This window comes from Borostomias antarcticus (genome assembly GCF_949987555.1).
Source record: "Borostomias antarcticus genome assembly, chromosome: 4".
In the NCBI taxonomy this organism is placed as follows: domain Eukaryota; kingdom Metazoa; phylum Chordata; class Actinopteri; order Stomiiformes; family Stomiidae; genus Borostomias; species Borostomias antarcticus.
In genome coordinates, this window is record NC_140237.1 from 20,282,711 (window position 1) to 20,307,547 (window position 24,837).

General features: G+C 47.3%; 1 protein-coding gene across 1 annotated transcript in view; it reads right to left on the bottom strand.

Moving 5' to 3' along the window:
• The window catches only part of spon1a (spondin 1a), a gene marked incomplete at both ends in the record, with an annotated part of 78,539 nt that overhangs the window by 37,076 nt on the left and 16,626 nt on the right, over positions 1 to 24,837 (bottom strand). The window lies entirely within an intron of this gene.

Below are 24,837 nucleotides of genomic sequence, written 5' to 3' on the forward strand. Positions count from 1 at the left end.
CTTCACACAATCTGCTAACACGTGTCACCCATCTGCTAGCACTCCAAAACTGAACATCCGACACTTGACTTGCACAACTTTTATATGATTTCACTTTCTTTATCCTATCCTTTTTCACACCTCTTTCACAGTAAGACAGGACCTCCAGGCCAGATACACAGTGAAGGTGAGGAATCACTTCCAGCTGCTGGACTTGGAGGAAGGTCCTAATGCAACGTACAATCAGTTTGTAGCAGCACATGTGGAGGCAACCAGGGAGCGTGTGCCAGTGGTGGAGAGGACCAGAGCTTCCCCAAGGTCCAGGCATCAGGAGGTTGTAGCTGCACGGGAAAGAGTTCAGAAGAATCGCTGACGTCTTGGCCAAGAGAAGACTATTGGGAGCCTGTTGTCAATGAATAAGGCAAAACAACAGGTCTTCGATACCTATGATGAGATCAGAGAGCAGGAGCTGAGGGAAAAGGTGCGCAGAGTGGAGGCAGCCCGAGGGGAGCAAAGATACGGTAGCCTGGAAGGTCATTAAAGAGATGAGTGGACGAAAAAGGGCAAAGGAAGGCCAAGTCGCAGGCAACACGGAGAGCGTAAACACTTGGTTCACTCACTTCAGGAACCTCCTGGGCACCCACCTGACAGTGGAAGAAGCAGAAGAGGAGATACCTGTAGTCCTACCTGGCCCCTTTACAGCTGTGAAAGCTCACCAGGGTGAAATCCACTCCGAAGCAGGGAAAGACTGCTGGGCCAGACGGCATTCCCCCAGAGGTCTTTAAGAATTGCGACCTTGATTACATCATCTTGGATATATGCAACCTTGCCCTGAAAAATAACAATAGCCTGATGTATGGTCTATCTCAAAATCATCCCAGTAGCTAAATCTGTGGATCTCTCAAAGCCGGACAACTACCGCGGCATCAGCCTGACCTGTATAATTGCAAAGATGTTCATCCACATGATACTTAACAGGCTGCGGAGCGCCATCGACCCACACTTGAGAGAGAACCAGAATGGCTTTCGAGAGGGGAGGTCCACAGTAACTCAAATCTTGGCCCTCAGGAGGATCATCGAGGAGGTAAAGAAAAACAACATGACAGCGGTGCTGTTTTGTTGATTTCAGAAAGGTATTTGACTCAATACACAGTGGAGTCATGAGGAAAATTATTAAAGCCTATGGTGTTTCCTCCAATTTACTTCAGGCGATAGAGACCAGGTATTTGAACAATAGGGCAAGGGTTGTGACGCCGGACGGCAATTGTGAGGGTTTTGACATCATGGCGGGAGTGTTACAAGAGGACACTCTTGCACCCTTCCTCTTTATAATGGTCCTGGACTACACACTGAGGCAGGCCACCCAGGAAAGGGAGGGGGATCTTGGCTTGACTATAGTCCTAACGCACCTTGACTACGCCGACGACATCAGCCTGATATCTAACCAAGTGAGATGAGAACAAGAGATCCTGACCAGAGTGGAAAAGGAATGTGCTACGGTGGGTCTTGGACTGAACGCCAAGAAAACTGAGGTCATCACCTACAACACCTGGAATATCTGCCCCTAGTGACAGCTGGAGGTACTGCTCTGAAGGAGATTGAGGACTTAAAATACCTGGATTCTTGGGTAAACTCAATTGAGCAGGACCTCAAAGTGAGGAAGGCACTCACGTGGAGAGCTCTAAACGGCATGAGCAACGTGTGGAAATCCAACCTCCCTGTGAAACCAAGCTCCACTTCTTTGACGCCACCGTGGTGGCCATTCTCCTGTATGGCTATGAGTTGCTGGACGGATGCTACACCAGAATGCTACGTGCAGCACTGGATATGTCATAACGTGCACGTCAGTATTGAAGAACTGTAGAGAGCAGCAAGGAGAATGAGGCTGGCTGGGCACTGCTACAGACAACCTGAGCTTCCGGCTAGCGAGCTAGTGTTATGGGAGCCATCTCCATGGTGCGGACGCAAGTCGCAAGGACATCCTACTAAAACTTCCATGGACATAATTAGGATGGATGTGTAAGTGGAGACCACCGATGAGTTCGGCAGGTCTATGGAGGACTGGGACAATTGGAGACAAAGATGGGAGGCCCGTCTGTGGATGACCCGATGATGATGATTACTTGAAACTGGATTTTAAATTATGTGAAACAAGATAATGCAACCAGAGATGATAGTACTCCTCTCCTTCTCTCCTGTTCTTTGTATTGAAATCTTTTGAAAGCCAAATAGTTTCTTTTGACTTCTCTCTTTGTATACTTCGTCGTTTACATACAGCTAGTGTTTACTTCTAGTCGTTTGTATACAGTACAACTAGTGTATGTGTGTGAGGTGGTGGGGGGGCGTGGATCATTCTTTACTGTGTGTGTAGGGAGTAATCCACAAGGACATTTATGAATATTTATACAGACATTACTGTGGAGTTAATATGTGATTAGGGCTTCTCCCTAATGCGTATTTGAGTTTGCTCTTGACCCGTTAAATAGTGTCAGTATGTGCTGGAAGAAAGCTCATTGTCAGGTTGCCCCCGGACCCCCAGGGGCCCAGGCTCTCCTCTCCTGCTGGGGAGGAATTGGCCTGTCACAGGCCCCTCACACTGGGGAGATCAGCCATGAAATTGCTTCGAGGCGAGCGGAGGGTGTAGTCTGGTTTAAATATTGCCTCTCGGGCAGAGGGGGTCAATAGGAGAACAATGGCCCCGCGTTGTGGCCCTCTTCATGGGAGAGCAGGAGAGGACGTGAGGGGTCCCGAGCGGCTCTGGGCCTGCTGAGAAACAAGCATAGGCATCACCCCGGTTAACTGTGGTGGAGGCTGAAATGTCCACATGACTGAGTTATGTTTTGTTTAGTTATCAAACTCTTGCTTCCTTATGATGGCTTCCCCTCCCTTGTTCCTGTGTTCTGTCTTCCCACCAGCGTTGTTTCCTTCCGTCTTTGGTGAGAGACTGGGTTCCTTGTTGAAATGCTAACTGTGGAACTCAAAGAGAATTCTCTGTGGCACATGGAATTTGTTTGCCTAATCTCTAATTAGCATAGCCGGGAGAAGTGGGAGGCTTTCATAAAAACTGTATCACTCTTCCTGACTCAGAGAATGGGTGGCAGAGGGATGGAAATTTGTATAGTATATCTATTGTTGCTTGTGTGTGTGTGTGTGTGTGTGTGTGTGTGTGTGTGTGTGTGTGTGTGTGTGTGTGTGTGTGTGTGTGAGTGTGTGTGTGTGTGTGTGTGTGTGTGTGTGCTGTCCTGTAGGATTTATCTGACTGTTTCTGCTCATGCTTTAATTGGCTTTCAAATGCCAGCCGTGTCCCATACAGTTGTGTGTGTGTGTGTGTGTGTGTGTGTGTGTGTGTGTGTGCGCGTGCGCATGTGTGTGTGACAGTGTGTGCAAGTGTCTGTGCGTGCACATGTGCGTGTGTATGTATGCCATGTCATGTCGTATCATGACGGTAGCACTAATCTGTTCCACAATCGGCTCTTTATAATAAGACATAGAAACCAGCACGGATACAGGTGCTTTACCATTCGGTGTACAACACAGTACAAACAACACAATCATCTAACCCTCCGACCCTCACTGGTATAGATTATATATTCATCTACCCATCCCACCCTCACTGGTATAGATGATATATTCATCTACCCATCCCACCCTCACTGGTATCGATGATATATTCATCTACCCATCCCACCCTCACTGGTATCGATGATATATTCATCTACCCATCCCACCCTCACTGGAATAGATTATATATGTGTCTACCCATCCCACCCTTACTGGTATGGATGGTATATTAATCTACCCATCCCACCCTTACTGGTATGGATGGTATATTCATCTACCCATCCCACCCTTACTGGTATGGATGGTATATTAATCTACCCATCCCACCCTTACTGGTATGGATGGTATATCCATCTACCCACCCCACCCTCACTGGTATAGATGGTATTTTCATCTACCTATCCCACCCTTACTGATATAGATGGTATATTCATCTACCCACCCCCCCCCGTCATTGGTATAGATGGTATATTCATGTACTCCTCCCACGCTGGTATAGACGGTATGTTCATCTAGAACCACGCAACACATGCACACTCTGCAATCTCTTGGCAAAACTCAAACCTCAGCCAGAACTTGGACATGACGAGGTGAGTATGACTATGGTGGTGATTAACAACGTTAGTTGGAATAAATTGCTGGCAGCAAATGAGCCTAGTGCAGTTTGGAGAGGAGAAGCTTTGATGGGCACTCTGGGAGAACTACAGTGTACTAAAGCATACGGTATAGGCCCTGCTATTAAATTCACAAAGGGAGAGCCAACATGTCAGCACTCATTTGACCTGGATTATTTATATCCTTGAGTTTCGGCAGGTGAGTGTGTGTGTGTGTGTGTATGTGTTAGAGGGGGAGTTAAAAGAAGAATGCGAGCTGGGGTAGAGATAAAGAGAAGGGGGGGAGAGAGAGAGAGAGAGAGAGAGAGAGAGAGAGAGAAGTGTTAATTACTATATGACCTTTAGATTCAGCCTCGCAGCTGTCTGAACTCCTTCTCATTCCTCTACATCTCCAGGATATTATAATGGAGGACAGGACAGGAGGGGAGGGGAGGGAGAGGAGGGGAGGGGAGGGGAGGAAAGAAGGAGATGAAAATACAATTGGGTATCATTGGCCATGCCGCCTCCAATTTGTCTCACTGATCAATTCTCACACAAATAGAAAGAGATAGTGCCCACCTGATTTCTGAGAAGTGCCTGGAGTGCACATACATATACCAGTACTGTAAGCAGCAGATGCACTTAGGGCCAGATATTTGTCAGCTCCCATCTCAACACCTGCCTCAAACACATGCAGATGCAATTATAAAGGGATTTTAAATTTATTCTACAGGCCTCCGAATAACACCTAAGTTATCTCGCTGAGTCAAACGTCTTATAATATGCCGTAAATAAGGTCCAGGTTGTGAAAAAATAGCCTTCTCCTTTAAGGTAAACAGTTAGTTGTCTGTGTACACCAATTGTCTTCAGAAAGAGTCTTTCATTATGCAGCCAGGCTGTTGCATACATGTACCACTCTGCTCCGTTCTGTCCTGCTGCTTTTATCTTCTTGTCTTGAGTGCTTTTTGACAGCCTTCATTTGATTTCAGCAAGGCATGAGACGAGCAAACAGATCTTTTCATCCAGAGATCCTCAGTCTGTTTGATTGCATTTCACTTTATAATGAGTACCGATTCCCAACGTCTTATGACAGAACAACAACCTCTTGTCATTCCGTGTTGAGCGCAAAATCACTCATATTGCCTTGGAACTATTGTTCGGTATTACGGGTTTTCCAGTGAAGAAAGTTATTTGGAACAGAAAGTTATAGGCTAGAGTTTGTAGCGCTGCAAAACGGAAATAGACTGTAGCAAAGATACCCATTCATCAAAACGCAAGGGTCTCTTCTCTGACGTTAAGAAAAAGATCTATCAGCCTCCTCTTCCCAGTCCTGGTCCTCGAACTTTTAATCACAATCTGGGTCTCCATGTTTTTGCCAAGTGCTTGGACAATAGCCAAGGCACAAGATGAATCTTCCCACTCTTTTAATCTCTTGCGCCTGCGGAGCAGCTTTCTCCTGCTCTGCATATAATCCCCTGTTCATTATCCACCACAGCTACACTAAGGGATGCTGGGTAATTCACTCTAAGCCGTATCACACCTGTGATGTCACCTCTGGGAGGGCAACACAACAACAGGTGCAGCAAACCGTCAGAGGGGCCCAAGCCCGCCCCCGTGCCACGCCGCCGTCGGCAGGAGAGAAGGTTATCGGAAACCCATCATCCCGCTGCGAGTTTCGCTAATCGCCTCGCCTGGCGATACATATTCATTAAAGCCTAATCTCGTTAGGGACGAAAGCCCTCTTCGAGTAATGACTTGAATAAATCACATATCTAATCAAACCGTCGGTCTCCGTCTTCCCTCCTGGGTCCTCCAGGATCGTCATCCACGTCCGTCTCCCAGGGAATGAATGCAACTTTGGCTCCCTCGCATGGCTCGCAGTTTGATGGAGAGGGAGTTGGGGAGCTCTGATAAGAGCGCGTAGGCGGGGGCGAATGAGCGTTATCAAATAAATGAGAGGCTTAGGGAGGGAGCGGACGACAGTATCCTCTCTCCGCTCCTCCCGAGGTGTTTACCAGGGAAGAAGACGGGGAGGACGATTGTTATTCGTTCGTTCCTTTTTTTTTTTTCCTTCTCTCCCTGTTTAGTGTGATTTCGGGCAAAGCCCTGCCGAGCAGCGCCAGGCGTCCATGTTGGGGCACGCAACAGAGAGAGGCCGTGGTTAATGGGATGGGTTTATACGAGCCGAGTGGGAGACAGAGCTCATCCCTCACGCCTAGGCCTGGGCACGTCGACGTATGTGAGACACATGCGCGCACACACACACACACACACTGGCTAAGCTCCCTACAGGGCTGACTGTAAGCCTGCTCTCGGAGGAGCTAACCAGCTCAGCCTCGGCGTGGACAGGTTGTCCAAGAGAGGCAGGGCTTCCCAGGCAGGAGGGAGAGAGCTGAGGCCTCCTGGGGGATGGCGGTGAATGCCTGTCCAGCGCAGGCTGTATGGGGGGGGGGGGGGGGGGGGGGGGGTAAAAACCCTGGGGAAGCGCTTTATAGTAACCATCCGTAATAAGCGTTAATTAATAGGTAATAAGGACCTTATAAGTCCTTATAAGATACTTAAGACAATATGATGTGTTAATAAGACTATATTAATGTTTAATAATAACATAATAAACACACTTATTGATAGATTATAAGCGTTAGTTAATAGGTAATAAGAACCTTATAAATCCTTATAACATGCTTATAAGACATTATTATGCGTAAATACGTCTATACAAGTGTTTAATAATAGCATAATAAACACGTTTATTGTTAATTATAAGATATTTATAAACACTTATAAGAAGCTTGTTAACTGTTTATAGACTGCTATTATGCACTAATTATGCATACTTTATGAATACTTTATTATGCACTTAACAGTATGTTTCACGCAGCTTCCCCATCTGGAATGAGCACTACATGTGGTCAAGGTTGATACAATGTGAATAAAACATTACATACTAAAGCAATATTTTAATGGTGAAACACAAAAACACACAAAGACAGCTCTTTTGGGGGAGCTGCGTGAAACATACCGTTAATAGGTGCATAATAAAGGATTTATTAACCTTAATAATGCATTGTCTCGCTTTAGATCCACTACTGTGAAATTGCATAATAAGTGCATAATTTCAGTAACACGAGGCTGAAGGATCAGTCCCTGACTGAATATGTGTGTGTGTGTGTGTGTGTACATTGGATACTGTGCCGTGATACAGTACTTGTTTCTCTAGGTGATTACACATATGGTCTTCATCACTCCAGCACACCACTGAGGAATTATCCAAGCTCTGAGCAGGCCCGACGGAAGGCGATTGGCCGCCTTAGGCAAAATAACGACAGTGCGCCCCCGACCAGTTGTTGAGCAGGGGAGGGGGGTGGGGGGGGTGCTAGCGGACAATTCCGATTGTATTGCATGTGCCGCCCCTGGCCCTGAGCTCTTTAAACAAACACAACAGTCCACAGAGTTAATCCGGAAAAGAACATCTATCCACTCTGGGAGAAACAAGGCGCTGTCACGAACGGTCTTAACAATGACCAGTCAACATAAATGACGATTACCGCCCCCTCATCTCATCGCAGCAGCCCATTGGATGTTTCTTTTTTTGGGCTTGGCTGGCAGCCAGCGCACCTAGTATAAGTTATCACTCCCTCCCTCCCTCCCGACAATGCTGGCCTGCATCTCTCTGTTGGCACCACAAGAGGCAATAATCCCAGCCCACCAAAATCAAGATGGACACAAAAATCAACCCGCCGATCTCCACTGAACAAGTAGAGTAGTGGTCAGAGCATTGGAATCCCACGCAGGACATTCTCAGAGATTACCGTCCACTTACTTCACCACCTAAAGGGAAGTGCATACAGCAGGTAATGACTTTTGTCCAGAAACAGAAGTTGAACCAATTGCAGCAAAATAGCTAATGTTACAGGAATCATCAGTGTAACTGCTTTAGCCACTGACCACTACCATTAATGTTATGAAAGCTGCTGCTAGTTGTTGTGAGCTCATGAGCTAACTGGCTATACCGCTCTTATTGTGCTGGATTAGCATTGGAAGCATTGGAACTGATGTGTCCAGGCGACAAGACCTATCTTAATTTATCAGACATTATTTCATGTTATTTCAAATCCCAGCTATTTCAGTGGCATGACTAGCTTCCGTCCTACCAGTCCAGAAACAAGCCAGCCACACACATAAGCCAGGCTGGATCTGGCCTGGTTTCTTTGGGAGGTGATGGTGAAAGGTCTATTGAGGCGCAGCAGGGCTGGAGTGTGTCACCGCTAACAGAATACAGCTGATCAATGGCTGTCACAGGACTATGAAGACACATCCGTATTAGTTCACCATGCCTGAGGAACAGATAAGCTGCACATTTTAAGACTGTTATTGTCGTTTTCTTTTCATCCGTCAAAGTTAGTCAACACACACACACGCACGTACGCAAGCCAGGATACTATATTGATGCAAATCAAGTCCTCACTGACTGTCAACAGAATTTAGACAGGCAACAATTAATTTACCTATTGGTTACCCATGGCACTCAGGTCTGCAATTTTACAGGTATTGTGTTCAGTTCTGCAAGTATTTCCTGGAAATACTCGTCTCTATTAGCCACAGTGAAACAAATCGATTTACCTTGTAAAAAGAATAATAAAGAAGCAATTTGCCAAAAGCTGGGTGGAAAGACATTTCCATAATGGAGACGTGCTTGTAAGCATCAGAGAAAACATACTGTACCATGGAGAAGACGGGTGACACACACGCTCTCATCCAGCAGGGGGAAAAAAATCATATTGAGTGAATAATTTCCATCTAGTGCTGACAAGCTCAGTGAACCTTCATTTGCAATGCTTGATTTAGCATTTATAATTCTCTGTTAGACTAGAAACAGCATTTAAACTGGTATCGCTACAAACTGGAGATGGTTAGGAACGGAGTCATGGTGTTAATATGTTTAAATATCGTCTACGGGCTCCTGTGGCACGTAATGATTTTGTAAAGATGTGATTGAGAAGACAGCTGTAGTTTTTCCCCGACAGCCGCGTTTTGAATGGTCAGGCTGTTTCTTTGTCCCTCTCCTGCAGACATTTCAAATGTGCAGCAATTACTGTGCATACAGATGCTGTCATAATAGTTAACTTGGCTAATGAGCATACAATGGCAAACATAATTAGGAACATCTCCTGGAAAGGTACAGCAGCTTATCTCAAGATATCTCACATAAAAATGTGTGTGTGTGTGTGTGTGTGTGTGTGTGTGTGTGTGTGTGTGTGTGTGTGTTATGTCAGTATGTGTTTTTACAGATGCAGGTATGCACTTATCAGAATGCATCAGTACTCCTGTGCTTTGCTATGGGTAAACGAACTATTTCTGTAAACTAGAAAACCCCCTGGAGGCAGAGTCCAATCAAACCATGCTAACTATGGGACGTTTCCCCTCGTTGTGACATGCCTGGGGAAAGCCAGCCACACTGGTCAGCTAATCACCAGGACCCTGAGGCAGATCTCACCTAACCAGGCCTCTCTCTCACTAACGAGGACATCTAGACAGTGACTAACAGGAGAAGAGACAAGGGACCTCCATGAAAATGCTACTAGATAGGCGATGCTGTAGCCGCTACAATATAACATCCAGCTTCCACACAACTTAGAGAGGTAGCTAAAATGCTAATAGCTATCACTGCTAACAATGCGAGGCAGAGCTATGCTGGGGTATAAGCTAGGGGGAAGACAGAGGCTCTTCAGGCAACACCAGCTGGAGCCGTTGCTTCCCAGAGCCCGTTGATATCCCAGCGGCACACACTAAGCTACCCATCATGCTAATAAGATAATTAGTGCTTATTACCATGCAAATACCTGTGTTATATTTTCACAAGGTTAATATTAGCAGGGAAGCTTATTTCCACTGAGTGCAGAACTATGGAGATTAGTGACTCACTGCTGGGAGCATGTAGCATGGTGACTTGGTGACACGGACGTAACTACAGTGCTCTATGCTGTGAGATCAGTAAGGAAGAGAAAGACTGTTCGTGTTAACAACTCGGTGGCTTTCTAGACTGTATTCTAATAGCTATTTCATCTCATCCTAGATACATACAAGTGTCAATAGCCTACAACAAGCTACAGTACACAACAAGCCAACTCCTGTGGTCATGAAAAGCATTACATTACATTACAGTGATTTAGCAGACGCTTTTATCCAAAGCGACTAACAAAAATTGCATTTAACGTAGGAAGAGCCAATGTACTCCTACTTGCCAGACCTCACAAGTGCATCTTCTCTCTAAAACAAGTGACTAAGAGCATAATCTAGTGCTGAAGGCAAAGTGCAAGAATAGCAATCTAAAGTACAGTGCAATATAATATCTGGTTGCATGGTTGGTTTCAAAGTTTCAGTGTCACACAGCGTTGCCAGATGTACATATATTTTGCCCGCTCTACGATGTAGAATCAATAATGCCAAAAGTACCATAATGTATGATAATTTGATCATTTTGTGACACTTAGTATTAGTAGTTAAAACAATCTCATTGTTAATTAATTTCTCGGCACGATCAGGATAGTAAAATATGGATTATCTGGGGCCATTCACTTTGCATTTTAGGTCTAAGGTGAAGTTGCATTCACCAGATACAATTTTAGAGTTGGCTATAGATAATCTGGAGCCAACTGCTTTGCATTTTACCAGCCTGACACGAGAGTCTGGGGCCAATTGCTTTGCATTTTACCAGTCTAAGGCAGGCGGGCTCTAGACAGGATCTGAATCTGATAGTGAATGTAAACCAGGCTCTCTTCCCCAGAGAAGAGCCTAGTAACTCGAGGTTAATCTACAAATCTCTTCTCACATCTTTCCAGCCAATCATGCTTGTTGATGATGAACGTGACTCATGAGCACAACGTTCTCCCTTGGTTACAGGTCTATCCAATTGCATCCAGAGGCATTTTGGTCTGCGACCGATGATAAGAACCCTTGGAAACTGAGAATAAACTCAGCAGCTCCAGAATTGGGTAACTTACTGCTGTAAAATGAGTGCTGAGCAGGAAGATGAGGATAGGGCCTTCCAGTCATGTTGTCTTGTAATTTAATTGTATAATACAGCATTATGTTATAAAAATTATATTATATATATATTAAAGGAATAATAGTTGTTGAACGTAACACATGCCAGTTATCTTTAGGTAAAATCTAAGTGAATATGCCAATAAGTGTTGTTATTCCGTCATTTTTAATACTTTAAAACTCCTTTTTATATGCCCAAATTTCCCCCCTCTACAAGCTACAAGCTCACCTCGTTTTGTGGCCGTGTCATAATGCTGGGGGGGGTAAATCTCCGGTGGGGTGGGGGCGGGGGCGAGGGCGAGGCGGCGGAGGTGGCGAAAGAATTGCTCTGCCTTTTGGGATGATCACTTTATAAGTGCGTGGCCCTGGCGGGGGCCCGCGAGTTGATTGGCCGGGGCGAGGATGTCGCGTGAGTAGCTATTCGCCGAGCCTGGCGGCGCGGTCTGGAAGCCCCCGGAGCTGCCTGATCACGGCCATTCATCAGGACGCGGCCCCGGGACGAAGCGCCAATGGGCAGGCGGCCGGGGCCAGAGCCAGAGAACGTTATTATCAGAGCTGCGTTAAGGTAGAGTGACTGCTTCTGATGACCTAGTTCAGGCTATCTACCCCCCCCCCCCCCCTCCCGTCCCCCCCGTCCCCCCTCCCCCCCGGCCTCTCCTCTGTTCCTTTGTCTTGTCTTCCCCCCCTTTGTTTTGTAACGAGGTCAGCGTTCATTAACGCTCGCCGTACGACACGGCTTCCGTGGCGTTACGGGGGCAGGTGAGCATCCAGCACGCACACACACGCTCGCATGCTTTATTCTGAACCATCACCATCAAGCTTTGACACTTCAACTGCCTTCTGAAGTGTCAAACACTGCTTTTAGATGTTCATCAAAGCAGCGCTTTGCTTCTCAGGAGCGCGCTAGTCGACTCCGACAGACAAAACATTCTGGTTGTTAACCAGTGCCTCTCACAGGAGAGCTTTTCTTCGTAGCCGCCAAAAACAACGGCACGTGTGTCTGAGGAACAACATGGCGAGCTCCAAAAAGTAGTACACAAGAGCAACAACAAGAGAAACAATACAACACGATCGGTGCATTGGAAGTGTCCTAACCTGACTAGACACTTTACCTGGATGTCCTATCATATCATAGATCAGCTGTTAAACATCCCTGGGCTGTTGACGTCTCCGTCTGGATGGATGTACAGTACTGTACAGTAGCTGACTGACTGGAGTTGACTGACTGGCCGACTGGTCATAAAAGGCTTCACAAGCTGCTCGTACGGGAGGTTTTTACAGTGCTCTTTAGAACCTGTAATAAAACGACATCTCTTACTACAACTCTGGGGCTAGTGACTAGAGCCAGCATGACCAATACACACACAGACAGGGAACGGCGTGCAGTAATACACCAAGCTATCTAACGGCAGTCGAACACAAAGATAGCTCTGCTGTCAATACCCAAGTTCAAAATCGTGCCTTATCTGTCTAAAATGATGGGCAAGCGGTCCAATAAACCCCCTCTGGTATCTGAACAATACAACAGAGATCAACTCATCTGTAAGAAGTAAAAGAAAAAATGAACAGATGCCTGCTTGCTTATAATTGTTCTACGGTGGAATGACAAGTTCTTTGCGGAGCACTTAATTGACTGCTAACTAGCCGTTTATCAAACCGAGGCTGCTGTTTTCAGCAGGGTCAGGGAAGATATGACAACCTAAGGATCGAGTGTTGTACGAATCAATCGGATACCGCAGGAACTCATGTCACAAAGCGCAGCCTTTCTGGACTGCCTCTCACTATAAGATGATCAATAAGATACAGCATTGAGTGGAATTATGGTTGGGGTTGTCGGCCCGAGGCCTCTGGACTAATTGCGGCAGTGAGGACACAATGGATAACGGCCTTGGAGAGCTTTTCCCTTTGGCACAGTCGGTCACACACGATGTGGATGAAAACTAACCACGTCTCCCTCGCCAGTTCTCCCTCTCACAGCGTGCCAGAGACATCACACACACAGGCAGACCCGCCGTGCCTGGCATACCGTACTTCATGTCCCAGTGTGCAGGGAAGATGGGCGGCTTCTCTCACAATACTGTAGATAGGGTCTTATTTAAAGACTGATTCACCCCTGAGACCCATCTCGCTAGCTTCTAAACTATCACCACCAGTCATCGCAGCAGAATGGGCCTATAATAGAAACTCATTCCAAACTCATTTATTTTCTACAAGAAAGAAATACTTTCTATCGTCAGAGTAGGTGGTGTCATCGGTTGAATGGAGTGCAATCAAAGTAATGGGCTCCTAAGGTTATATAGATAATAGCACGCGATTATATGCAGCAAGTATCTATATTGAAGGCAATCTACAGTGGGGACGGGGGAAAAGTCAATTTATGATTGTAAATAGATTGACTGCAGTAATACCAAAACAACTCAAGTCAAATCCAAAAGGTTTTTAGGAGGCTTTTGTTGCAGACAGACATGGCTATTGCACTGAGAGCTATAGATCAGAAAGCAAAGATATCGCTGCAGGAGAAAATGCTATAGATGTATGCAACAATTCCAGTTGTGTGTGCATGGTGTACTGTGTGTGTGTGTGTATGTGTGTGTATGTGTGTGTTAGTGAGTGAGTGTTTTACTGCGGTTCAAGCGGTCAGTCAGCTTGCTCTTTTGACCCATACTGTACCATAGACCCTCAGCCTCATCGGAAGAGACAGGGGGGAAAAAATCCAGGAAGCCCGCGGCCAAATGATATGGAGATTGCAGTGGATGGGGCCGCACAGAGTCAAGGCCTCATTTACATAGGGGGGGCTAGGGAGGTAGGGCCATTTCAGTAAACAAATTTACCAAGGCAAAGCCATCTCATGAATAAAATATATTGGTGCCTTGTGACACAGGTTTATTATTGTATTTAGTGGGCTTGATGTTGTGAAGATCTTAAAGGGGGTAAAATACTGCCTCCTGTCCTCTGAATATGAAACCATGGGGAGGCAGCCTCGCCTCAGAGTGGGCCACTAGGAAATGTGTGGATCTGAGTCAGAGCGGTGGCAATCTGCAGCCGTTTACTGAATGCAAATCCCACAGTGGGCTCAAGGTGTGACAGCACATCGCTGCTACAGTTCGATGGGGAGGGGGGGGTGTTATCTGATAACAGTCACATAGTACATTTGCTACTCCACCACTGCTGAATAATTCTGAGGTTTTATCATTTCCAGGCCGATAAGGGGTTCCGTTCTGAGTGTTGTAGTTGTCCCTGAGTGTTTTTTCTCCAGTCGCTGCCAAGTGACTGGGAATATAAACAGGATCAAAGCATTTGGGCAGTTATGAGATTTGCAAGGAGAACAGAGTGGGGAGATATCGTTCCCTGCTAAAATACAGGTGATCCCTGAGAGGCAGATACTATAGGTCTGACTGAGTTGGTGTGATATTGGCGGAGGAAAATAAGCAACTGCAAAGAAAAGCTCGGAGGCAAAATGGCCGACAGACCCCTCGAATGGTACAACACACTTGAATCAATCCAAAGATTCCATCAGGATACGTGAGGACAGCACAAAGAACAAAGTGGTTTATAATCAACAAAAGATCTCAAGGATATCGTTTGTCTTGAGCTTCGTTTTTTTTTATATGAATCTCTGAAGATGAGAAAAAATCTGGAACATTGCACCCCGCTGAATACCCTGGGAAGCGAGAGAACATTAGAGCGCTTGCAGAAGTGCAGCAGTAAGTAGCCTACTGTACATGTCTCACCGGGGAATGGGAAGACAGGAAATGATGAAGGGAGTAATACCGTCGAAGGGAGTAATACCGTCTCTTATCTCCTAGAGACCAGTTATGAGACAGTGCCTGGTTCCCAGTGGGCCCAGTTCTAAACGGTGATAAACATGTGAGGGGGGGCATATGGTGCCATACAGATGGCTCTGTAACCATACAGATGGTTCCTGCCCATCCCTTAGCAGCTCGCAGCCTTGATATCTGGTTCAACGGAACACTTTCATACTGTAAGTCAGCTGTCCAATCCCTGTCCAGCACCTGTGCACTCTCTCCTCTGCCTCTGCTGAGGGGCTTGCATGCTGGCAAGGCTCTGTGAATCCAAATCTGAAAGAAACTCCAAACATGCACACACGCGCGCGCGCACACACACACACACACACACACTAACACACATATACAGTACATATAGATACAGTACCAACACAAACATGTGCTCACAGAAACATAAACACACACACACAATACAAGTGCACGCACACACACACCCGCTGCCATTATCAGTTGTGTCTGTAGAATTGTTAATATGTTACTCTACTAAGTTTTCATGTTATTTCAGGCAAAAAAGTAAGGATGTAGATGTGGTCAGTTTATCAAAATAAGCCCCGTTTCCCACTTTCACTTTTACTCTCTCCTGATTGGACACCGCCATGCGAAATTTGCCTGGAATCTGCATAGAATCGCCTCGCACTCCCATTTCATGCAAATTAACTGCGAATCTGCTTTGCCTTGCCAGAGCGATTCACCTGCCACCGGAAGAGCATCACTTCAACCGCTCTCCATTGGTTTTCCAGTGGAGGCCATATTTTTCACGACTGTACGAGACACAGCTGGTCAGTGGACCCGGCCAGTGAGGTTTTCATTGCCCTGAATGATAAAAGAGAATACACTAATCTTACAGTAAGTTAGCAGATGCTTTTAATCAAAGGAACTTACAATAAGTGCATTCAACATAGGCAGTCAAGAGAACTACTATAGTAGTCGCCAGAAATTGAAGTGCATCTCCTTTCTAAACAAGCATGTAGGGGCTTAACCAGTGCTTAAGTATACTGTGTGCAAAAATAAACAAATACAATAAGTTCCCAGAGGAAGGGTCAGGGTACTAGGCTTCAGGGACCTTGGAGCGATAGGCCAACCTGTCACCTCCAGGCAGCAGAGTGAAGTGGGCATGTGGGAGTGTGGGGCTTGACCACGGCCTGGAGGAAAGAAAGAGCTGTTCCTTTTCATTGCTGTAGGCTAGCACCGACCGTAACCTGGATGGGAGCTGCTACAGGGAGCCAGCGTAGAGAACGGAGAAGGGAAGTTGTGTGGGAAAACTTGAGCTGCAGCTTTCTGGACAAGCTCCAGAGGTCTGACGGCCGACACCAGCAGGGAGCTGCAGTAGTCCAGGCTGAGATGACAAGCTGAGATGATAAGAGCCTGGATGAGCACCTGCGGCGTCTCGTCAGCGAGGGACGAATCCTTCAGATGTTGTAGATCCCGGCTCCTCCTCCTGACTAACTGTCAAAGTGTCGTTGGGCAAGACACTGAACCCCAAAATTGCTCCCAATGAGCAGGCAAGCGCCTTGCATGGCAGCTGCCACCATTGGTGTGTGAATGGCGCTCCGGGCCAGTGTAACAACTGGATAGGGAGCGCGTTACAAATGCAGTAACCTAACCACCTAAATAAATACCTAACCACATTGAAAACATCACACTAATTTGGATGAATTAAGATTTCATTGGCCTGAACTCTGCCTAATCTCACACTCACATTGAGAGAGACATACAGTATAGGAACACACAGAAACCCTAAAACTGTATGTCCTGCTAAATCCAGAACACCAGTCCACAGGGCAGAAAGCTACTATGAGTAATGCACAAGGATGGTTTGATAAAGATGCAGCTTCATCTTTCTGACTTGAGGGCAGTAGGGGGTGGGGGGCAACAGAGGGCATCTTTGGGCACAAGCAGCCTCCGGCCAATATGTGTGAGATTCTAGCATAATCCATCTTTTATCCACCTGTCGGTGTGGCACCAAAGACTCCTGGGCAAGCATTCTCTGAACACACACACACACACACACACACACACACACACACACACACACAATACCTCAGATTGCCAGTAGGAGGCCTGTGGGCCAGATGCGCATCGCATAGCACTTTCATCTGGCCAGCGAACGATTCATTTATTTAAAAAACAGAGTGGTTGACGGTCTTTCCTCACTGACTTTTATTCTGAGAGATACAGTGTCATAGGAGGAAATTTCCATCACAACAGTAAATAAAACCAGAGAGAAAATAAGTGAAATGTTGTAGCTACAGTATAATCACCATAGCACATGATTATACTGTACTCTGACTGCTCAGAGGGGGGGGGGCATCGGACAGTGAGCGCACAATTTCTCTCTTTTCGGACACTCAGCTAACAAAGGTTAGCTTAGTTACGTTGTTTCTTTTGCAGCAGATGCATGACCTTGCTATATACTGTACCTGGAAAACCTGCTGACTGAAAGTATAGAAAAGAAAGGAATGCAAGAGAAAAGCCTGGACAAGACTGAGCTGCTGTTCCTCCCAGGGAAGGGTTTCATGCGCTGTGACCTGTCCGTCCCCATTAACGATGCAGTGGTGATGTCAACTCGGACTGCGACAAATCTAGGTATGACCCTGAACAACCAACTGCCGTTCTCGACAAACATTGCGTCGGTTACGTGCTACTGCAGATTCTCTCTCAACATTAGGATAATTCACCCCATCCTCATTGACGAGACAACGCAGGTGCTCATCGAGGCTCTTGTCATCTCCCGCCTGGACTACTTCAACTCCCTCCTTGCTGGTGCCCCGGCATCGGTGATTAAGCCTCTGGAGCTTGTCCTCTGGAGCTTGTTTAAGACTCTGGTGCTAGCCTACATGGCAGTGAGAGGAACAGCTCCTTCTACCACCAGGCCTTGGCCCAAGCCCTACACCCCCGCACAACAACTTCTCTCTGCTGCCTTGAGGCGATGGGTTACTTCATCGCTCTGAGGCCCCTGCGGTCGATCGACCCGGTCATGGCTCTTTTCTCTTCTGGCCCTATATATATTCGTATAAGTTTTACAGGGGGAAAAAATGCATTTAGATAAGGAAAATCATTATTTAGCTACTGTATATGACAGCACTGTTACCATACATTTGCAAAATGTAGGCTAATGGAGTTGCTCACCAAAATATTTCTGTCTGCCCGGCCTAGTGCAGTCTAGAACATGATACCGGCAAGCCTAGAATCAAACTCTGTTCCCATCAAAGCCTTGGCCCACCACATATTTTAATTAAGTAGCCCACCTTTTAATCTAATTGACTATCCCTGCTATACCTTACATAAACTTACACACATACACATAAACTTGTCCCTATACACACACACAAATAAAATCCGTCTCTATACTGACAGCAAAATGCATCAAGATGGCAAAGAGAGATTTTGAGTTTGAAGGGGAGTTTATACTGTAGCTGTATTTCATTTTACGTTGATGAAAACCGTTTCTATCCCGGCCTTTCTTTGTGGTCAGCAAATGGGAAATTCAGAGAACAGACAGACTGACACACACACGCACACGCACACACACACACTCTCACACACACACACACACTCACACACACACACACACACACACACACACACACACACACATACACAACATATTGGCAAGATCTACCCCATTACATCTGCGAATGTGCTTGTCTCAGGCTGTGCCGTCCCATTTTGCCAATGATAATAACAATGTAGGCAGCGAGGACATGCATTAGGCTTTCTGACTGCTTTGTTTTCCTAAACAGGAATATCTCTGTCCAGCTCGCAAAGCCGACCTGACAGTCCACCAGAAGCCTGCCAGTGAATTGAAATCAACTGTGCCCACTAAAACATCATTGCCTGCTTTTCAAACGGACAGTCGGCAAGACAAAGGGCTCAGCGGGCAGAAGAGTGGCACGGACCGGTGGGTTTTGGTGGTGAAATGCCAAGGGCGGCAGCCACCCAAAACCTTGCTAGCTTAAGTCTGTAGGGGGGAGTTAGGGAATGTGTCCTTCTGTCGGTTCGCTGTGCTCGCTCCTCATCTCCGGCACGGCGCGCCTCGCTGCAGCTTGGCACGGATTGACACGGCTTGGCATGGCATGGTTGGGGGGGTCAGGCCCTCAGACCATCAGGGAAGCCATTTGCGGTTAACCGCTTTCTGGTCTGGACAAGCAAACCTCAATGGGCAGAGAGACCTCTCACAGGGAAAATTAGAAGACTAGAGGAACGCTTTGTAGGAGGGAGAGAGAGAGTGGATGGGGGTGGGAGATGGACAGACAGAGAGAGAGATGAGGAAGAGTTAAATTTTCCTTGGGTCAAATACAGTACTGCTACACTACGTGCCTAGCTCTAATGTAGCCAGTGCGTACAGAGAGCCTCGGACCTTCTATCCAGAGACATGAGCTATGGGACCCTCTCAAGACAGGCCACAGAGAACATCCATCAACCCCCCCCACACACACACACACCTCAACACACACACCCCCCCTCCCACCCATCACTATGTCAACACCGACTGAGGAACAATAGTCACCCTCGGCAAAATATTCCTGTCACCGCTCTTAGACGAGAAATCCATCACGCAGAGGTGGTGAAGACCAGACATTCTTCTTCAAAAGTTTGTCAGTGGATGTAGCGCATTTAGAGAGGAAATTGTATTTGCAATTTGAAAGGCCCTTCTTTTTTTTAGCAGCTGCAGAAGTTCCAGAAACTTCAAGGAACTGGTGCTGACACTGACAGTAATGAGGGATTTATTTATTTTTTTCAAATCTGTAGCACGCAAGAGATAAATATTTCAAAGTGGCGCCCTAGATTTCTATACAAGTTCCCCCAACAAAACAGAGCCTTTTAAAAACACATTTTTTGTCATTAATTTGGAATGTTTGTGAAGTGAAAGAGATTCCACAGGGGAGTTGATTGAAATGATTGAAATCAACATAAACACGTGATGTTCAAACAATGCATCACACAGTGGACCAACAGTACTCTGCATCTCCTAGCAGCCTCCCATAGCCAACGAAGCATTCGCTGGAGAGGGAGAAGTGTCTGGCAGCAACAAACTATTCCACCGAATATTACGTGTTTATAATAACCTACAGTAAGTCCCATTTTCCATGGTTGTGCTGGAGGTCCAGACTCAGTCCCTGTCTGGCCTCCTTAGTCGGGGTGTTAGATGGCAGAGAGTTCACCCTCTTGGTGTCAACATGGCAGAGAGAGGATTTAGCTTACGAGCATCCCAGAAGAAAAAGTACAACTAATTAACGCTGCACATCCTGATTCCTGACCCCATATAAACTACGAAGCCTAACACAACCTGACCCCATTTGGCGAGCCACTTGTCTACCTACCTCACTGGTGAGTCTCACACGTAGATCTGTGAACAGTCCAGCAGTCACACATCACAACACTTCAGACAGTTTTGTAGTGCGGTGCAAAAACGACTATATACAATGCAAAAAGGTGAGGCAAGAACAGCTATGACTAGATATGAGCTATATTTCCTGATATTTTAATTGTTTTCCCTTATTGCTCTCATGTGTTCATAAATTAAGAATGATGCTGAACGTTTACAACATTAATTCTCCCTATCAGTATGCAATGGCGTGTTGTCAGAGTATAGGGATCTGGCACCCCATGAGAGCACCAACATGGCGGATCAAAGATGGTCATTCTACCAAGGGCTCACATGCGTTCACAGTGTGTGTGTGTGTGTGTGTGTGTGTGTGTGTGTGTGTGTGTGTGTGTGTGTGTGTGAGGGGGGGGGGGGTTAGGCACGTCCCAGCCCAGTACCCAAGCCGGATAAATGATACCACGCTCGAGAGTTCGCACTTTTGATGGAGTCGAGGTGCGTCCGTGTTTGATCTTCACGCGCCGCTCGCTGAGAGCTCGGATCGCGCAAGGACGACATAAAGCCTAACGACGCACGAAGGCGGCAGGCCCTCCGAGATAACCTGATTCATTAGGCCGTCCCAGGTGTGCTGGCCCTCTCTGCCGGGGGGAGAGATGAGGCTGACCGTCAGTTATTACGAATCTGTCAGCAATTAAGATGGGGGGGGGGGGGGGGGTTTCTGTGCGTGGATACTGTTTTTGTGTGCCACTTAACCAGCTGTGTTAAGGCCGGGTGAATGGAAGCATCTAGAATGAGTCAGGGCCCTATGTCGCTCATCAAGCTAATGGTCCTGGTGGATCCTGGGCTACAGCGTACGAAGCAATCAGGAGCAGAGCAGATGTTCTGCGTGGACTTCTAATGGAGTATTCACTGATGCTTGCTCTCTCTCTGTCTCTCTCTGTATCTCTCTCTCTCTCTCACAATCTCACCCTCTCTCTCCCTCGCCATCTCCATCTCTCTCTCGCTATTCACAGCAGGGCACTGAGATTATTTCGCCTCATTCCTCTTTTACTTCAAAGGCTGATCGATACTGCAGACTTCCTAATGGCTGCCGCTTCCTCACCGTCAATTAAGAGAGCCTAAGTCCCAGCGCCACGCTGGGCCTCAGAACAAACATCCCTCTTGATGAGGCTTCAGGGGGGCTGGGGTGATTTACACCAGGAGAACGCCCCAGAGGGAATGATAAAGCACAGACTAACCTGTTCTCTCAGCTGAAGGATAGCTCAAATAATATATTCTATACACTCCTGTCGTCTCACTCACTCCTGCTCGACGGTCTGGAGAGACTGAAGAGTACACGCACGCATGCACGCACACACACACACACACACACACACTTCTACTCCACCATCCAGAGCCTCCCTCTCACACACAGGTGGCAACGCTACACTCCCACATGGGTATAATTACACAGGCGCATGCACTGTGGCGACGCGTCGGCGAGCAGCGCAGCACAGGGACACGTTCACGCGGGGGGGGGCACCGGCATCCACGGGGACGCCTTCCAATTTCTCAACCATCGCCACTCCCCCCCCCCCGTGGTGTCTGCCACCGCACCCGCTCATAACTTGCTATTTAGTGGGCGTCCATTCTGTCGGTAATAAAAATGAAATAAAAAAAAAGACGCCCTATGATGTTCAGGGAAATGGGTGATTTTTATAATCCGATCCGCTGCCCGGGCTCGTCTGTCGCCCACGGAGAGAGACACTCATTAGACTTGTCATTAGAGACACACTGAGCTGCTGCAACTGCTGATGGCATTTTCAATTCGGGTGGGGGGAGGGGGGGGGGGGGGGGGGCGGCACGTCGGCTGAACAGATCTGTAGCTGGCATATGGAGCATGTAAGTGATTTGAAGACTTTGGTGGGTAACATGAAAATCTATGTCCATCTCATTATATTGCATAAGAGACCTGACAGGCGTCAATAACTCAGGTCATGCGATGATGATGGCTCGCCGTGGGAGTGGATCTTTGAGAAGGCTGTGTCATGGTAAAATGTCAAAACGACAGTCAAATTTATTTAATTTCCTCTAACAGTTAACAACCTAGCACTAACACAGGCGGAAGTCATTTCTGTGAACAGCAGGTAGCAAAGGCATCGCCAGCAACGAGAAGAGGAATATGACGAGGAGAACTTGAATAGTAATACAGTAGCACAGTACCGTGCAAGATACTAGCCTGCTCATTAGGAGCAATTTGGTGTGCAGTGTCTTGCCCAACACAATACATCGACATGTGGACAGGAGGAGGCAGGATTCGAACCGTAGGGTCGGCCCTATGATCATTGGACGAGCCACAGCCACCCACCCCACACCTGTCTCAAAGACATCATCTCAACTCGTTAAGTGGTGCCGTGTCATGTCCGCCCACACACGGGGGCTCAGAGACGGCGTGCCTGACTGCCCGTGTCAAAGACTCCTACGCACAATCGTATTTTCATTACCAGCGGATCACGCGGGAGCGGGCGGGCGAGGAGGGGACTTGGCGGCGGGGTGCAAACAGCGGGGGCGAAAACATGCAAGGGGCCGCGTGGGACAGACAAAAATTGAATCCGTCGGAGCGTGGCAATCGCGTCTCTTCGCCACTCGTCTCAGTACGGACGCTTTAATGAAAGGCGAAAACAAAGAGGGCACGGTGACCGCCCACCGGTTCGCCTGCTCTCCGGTCGGCTGGATCAACGCGGATTGGAATCTTTCGGCAGCGACGGAAAAGTTTCGGTTTTATTCCCAGGAGAAAAGCCGGCCAACGCACCGTACGTAACGGAAACACAGGGATACTTTCAGGAGAAGTCTGATGAGAAGACAGATGGAACAACACTGTTGACAAACAACAAACCCTGGAAAGGAATAAAGGCGCCATGCAGAGCGTGAATGTGAGCAGGGGAATAAGGGCTGAGTCTGTGTGTCTTTGTGTGTGTGTGTGTGTGTGTGTGTGTGTGTGTGTGTGTGTGTGTGTGTGTGTGTGTGTGTGGGTGTGTGTGTGTCTGTGTGAGAGAGAGAGAGAGAGAGAGAGAGAGAGCGTGAGTTTGCTGCATGCCTGCTTGGGTTGGCAAATGAAACTTTGTATGAACACTAAGATCAGTGCCCCCCTTGGCTAACAGTGAGCCTGGCCATGAATATCAATTCCGTCTTTGCCGCTGAAGTTGCGCCTCCAGACGCGTCGCACGACACAAAGCCAAGCGGCTTTCTGTTTGTGTCAGCATTTACCTTACAGCATGTTTCTTGCTCTGCTGCTCAAATACAGAGACTGCTTCGCCCAGGGGCTCACATTCCTCAAGGGCAAGGAGAAACCGTGTGTGTGTGTGCATGCGTGTGCAGCATGTGTGTGCACTTGAAGGAATATGAAAAGCAGGATAGATAGATAGATAGATACCTGTACCACAGCCACCCAAGGCAAAAGAGAGTTCATGTTTTAGCCCCTAGTTATCACAGCACATATTTGGCTCAGCTATCGAGAGACATATGCCCTTTGAGGCCCTTCACCTCTTACACACACACACACACACACACACACACAAATTGATTCAAGGGTGTTTTAATCGCAGTTAAGGCGGGGTCAGTAATCTCCATACATCTTTGTGTCAGATTGGTCATCAGCCATGCTCCGTATCGATCACCGCTACCATGATCTCCTTGGATCACACTTCACACTCGCCATCTCCAAGGGCAACCTGAGAACAAACCGCATGCAGGCTCCAGCTAAAGATGTCACCGGGGGATACGGACCAACTCATCTCCCCGGCCTCCTGCACCAGCTTATCAGCATGAAAGTCACACCTCCGCTGATGGGAGACAACAGTCTGGTCCAATCACCTGATATATGAAGTGTTAGCTCTAGATAGAGATATTTGCAGTAAGCTCACGCGCTAATGTGCACGGGGGGGAATTGGACTGTCCGATCACATCTACACAGACGCATCTGCACTGATGTGGTTACTGCCGCTTATTGCAACGACTATCTTCTCCACAGGTTCCGGCCTCCCTTGAGCTTCTCTGGCGGGCAAACGCCGACAGGCCGTCCTCGTGTCGTGATAAAGGATCATATTTTGGCCCAGAGGAGGGGGGGGGTGCGCCGGAGGGGCAGCGATGGGGAGCTGGTAGGCAGAGCCCCGTCTTCACAGGGAGGCTCTCGTTGTCTTCTCTGACAAGTCTCTCCCACATTAACACACAACGAAGCACCACACAGATCCATCTGCCTCAGACCAGTCTGAGCTGGCTATTTTAAGAGTCGAAGAGGCAGAGAGAAAGAGAGAGAGAGAGATACCCTGCGCCATGAAGCAGAGCAGGCTGGGAAGTACCTGATGGGAGAGAGAGCAGAGGTGCGAGAGATGGAATAGAAAGTTTGAAGAGAGGGTGGAAGTCCTTAGATGACTGTGAAGGACAGCAAGGAAATTAAATTGTGTATTATATCCCTCCGACACAGTAAAAAGTGAAAAAAGGGTTTTGCTCACAAATCAACTGCCTTTCACCTTGCATCGTCACATCT